Raw genomic sequence first — 3,577 nt, forward strand, 5'->3', positions numbered from 1 at the left:
TGGAGGTGGCTTTCGGTATGACTGGGGATCAGAGGATAAGCCTCTCCCCTCTGGGATCAAAGTTTGCCGGCCCTGCCTACGGAAGGGGGAGGTGCTTTTCCAGGAGTAAGGAGTCAAGGACTGCCCCACTCTGGACCACCAAGAAGGAAGCTTCACGGTAAGTGAATACATATCTTCCATTCCTCTCCCCCCAGTAGCCAGTCAGAACAGAGAGGTCATTTGTATATACAGCCTGATTGGCCTTTGCCTCTAACGTACTAAACAGTTTGTTGTTGCTGTTGGGAGTCACTGAATGTGTCCTGAGGTAAAATACACATCCCACTTTCCCCTTAAACAGTCACTGGAGTTGCCAAAATACATATCCCAATCTTCCTTTAAATGGTCACTGGAGTTGCCAGTCTCCCTGTGTGGCCTGGAGATCTCCCAGAAATCACCGTGTTCCCCAGCCACAGCACATCATTTCCCCTACAGAAAATTTCCCAGCTATTACAATGGCTGCTTTGGGCAGTGGACTCTGGCATTATACCCTGCTGAAGTCCCTCTGCACCCCAAACCCTGCCCTCCCCAGGCTCTACCCCTCAAATCTACAGGTCTGGCCCTCCTCTTAGTATTGCCAGCCTCCAGGCAGCACCTGGAGATATCCAAGATCAGTTGTCCTGGAGCAAATGGCTGCTTTGGGCAATGGACTCTCTGGAATTATACCCTGCTGAGGTCCCTCTGCACCCAAACCCTGCCCTCCCCAGGCTCTACCCCTCAAATCTACAGGTCTGGCCCTCCTCTTAGTATTGCCAGCCTCAAGGCAGCACCTGGAGATATCCAAGTTCAGTTCTCCTGGACAAAATGGCTGCTTTGGGCAATGCACTCTATGGCATTATACCCTACTGAGGTCCCTCCGCACCCCAAACCCTGCCCTCCCCAGCATCTACCCCTCAAATCTACAGGTATTTCCCAACCCAGAGTTGGCAACCCTGTAACTGGCTATGGAATTGCTTTCCAGACCCTTGGAACCCAAAAGACATGGCATAGGAGGAGGTGCTTTTCTACCTTAGCTACCACTGCATAACCCCAAATCAACATAAGTCAGGGGTGGAGGGAACCATACCTGTTACCATGAGGCTGTCCTCCCATACTACCCACTTGGGGCAGCAAAATAACTTGAGACAGCCCTGCCATAGCTAAGCAGAAGTAAATAAACATGGCTTGCCTCCCTCTATTTTCCCTTTCCCTCTGCCGCCCCACCAGCCACAGCCGGGACACTCACCTGGAGCTTCCTTCTGGAGCTCATTGTATTTCTTCCCACAATGGGCCTTACTCCTAGTTCCATATACAATTAATTTTAAAAGTGTGAATCCAAAATAATAAAAATATGCTCCCTAAAATATACATAGACCGTATTCATCACATAGCTTCCTGCCAGTACAAATCCTCATTGAGTCACTTGAGGGCCACTAAAGCCTTTTTTATTTTTACCCTTACTTTCTCTAAGTACCCAAAGCAGTTGCTTTTGATAATAGTGATATTCAAAAAAAAAAAAAAGCCTGATCAGTGGTGCTTGAATTTTCTAACATCACTTTTATACTCAAATATGTGAGTCTTGAGAGCTCTGATAGTAATCCCAATATACATCAGCAAGCAAAATGCTGTTATCATTAGACATAACCCCTTCAGTATTATCTCTTCCAACCCCCCAAACCCCATTTGTAACACACTGTGTTATCCCAAGAATTTACAAATGTCTTAATTGTGCAACAATTAACACATAATCTGCCATCAGGAAATTGCCCCTAACAGCTTGTCTGTTTAAAGTGTTTTGAATCTGTTTGTCACAGTTCACTATCTGTACTGCTTCTGCTCCTACACAGTCAGTAGTATTCATCAGTCAGCGGCACACACCATGTTAGCACAGGCTCAGAATATACTGTATCAAACTACAGTACTCATATCACAAAACCAATGCAGGCAACGTATTTGAATCCAGTCTTCCATGTTGGAATAAGGCATATACAGACAGTCTGAGGAGTGAGCCAGGCAGAACTGCAAAACTAGAGAGACTCATCTTCTCTTCAAGCCCCAGAAGACTTGAGACAATCAAGGAAATCATCTTCTTTTGTCAATTGGTTTTGTCAACTGGGCAGATGGCAGATGGAAAGAGCACCAGGAACTGCCATGGGCAAACAGTGTGAGAACACATGCAAACAAAACATTTACAAACAATTTGGAACAATATTAAGAGCTTTGATAAAAAGCACACTTTTTTGAATTTTTGTTTATGTTATTCACAGGGGTCATTTCGTAGAAAAAGAGGTGCAAGAGCTCATTAGCATAACTTATTTGCATACACCACACCCCCTGACATCACTGGAAGTGTGTCAGAAGGCAATACCCACCACTCAGGCTCCACCCCAAAAATCTCCAAGTATTTCCCAAGTCGGAGCTGGTGAGCCTACCTGGAGAAAAACTGCTTCAAAAGCACAAAGAAAATTTGTGGCAGGGGATGAGCTTTTGTGAGCCACTGCTGTCTTCTACAGATACTTCATAGCTGAAGAAGTGATCAGTGACCCAGTTATGAACAGAGGCTACAGTTCCCACATTTGCAGAAGTCTACAGATATGGGCAACATCCTCCTCACTTGCCACCTACATGTAATGGTTGATAACTCTGTTTCAATGTATCTGAAAAAGAGTGCATGAACATGAAAGCTTATACCCAGAATTAAACTTTGTTGGTCTTAAATGTGCTACTGGACACAAACTTTGTTCTATTTCTTCAGACCAACATGGCTACCCACCTGAATCTATACAAACCTGAATTATTCAAGAGGACTCTTCTACACAGGCAATACGGTTACAAAAGACTTCACAAAGTTACTTGAAAAGATTATTAGGGTAGACCCAACATCTTCTGTCCACACATGGGTAGGGTAGCAGCTCAATGTTTCATTAGCAGTGGTACTTAAGAATATCTGTTCCAATGCAACAGAACAAAGTTTGAGTTCAGTTGCACCTTTAAGACCAACAAAGTTTATTCACATGAAAGCTTAGACCCAGAATTAAACTCTGTTGGTCTTAAAGGTGCCACTGGACTCAAGCTTTATTTGGCACATTTTGTGTTTATTGACTTTTAACCTTTATTCAAGCTGGTTATAGGTAAGATTGGTATATAGACCTTCTACTTTAAAGCAGTGACAAAGGAGCTATGGAAAGGAGGGGAAGCAGGTGATCTATATGAAACAAAAGGCTAGCACAAAAGGAAACAGCAGAGCAATACTGACAACCAACTCTTGAGTCAAAATATAGCTAAACAAATGAACCCAGTCACAATTGCAGAAGTTTTTAGACAGAGGGAAACTGAAGGAGAGCCTCTTAAGAAAAATATATAGATGTGATTGTCTGCAAACAGCTAACAGTTTGGTGTAGTGGTTAAGTGCGCAGACTCTAATCTGGGAGAACCGGTGTAACAGGCCGGATTAACCCCCCGGCCAGAGTAACCCCGGGGTTATTCTGGCCTAGCCTAGAATAACCCCGGAGGGGTTATTGAGGGGTTATTCTGGCCTGGCCTAGAGTAACCCCGGGTTAAT

The sequence above is a fragment of the Gekko japonicus genome, unplaced genomic scaffold (genome assembly GCF_001447785.1).
Source record: "Gekko japonicus isolate JY-2015 unplaced genomic scaffold, Gekko_japonicus_V1.1 scaffold525, whole genome shotgun sequence".
In the NCBI taxonomy this organism is placed as follows: Eukaryota; Metazoa; Chordata; class Lepidosauria; order Squamata; family Gekkonidae; genus Gekko; species Gekko japonicus.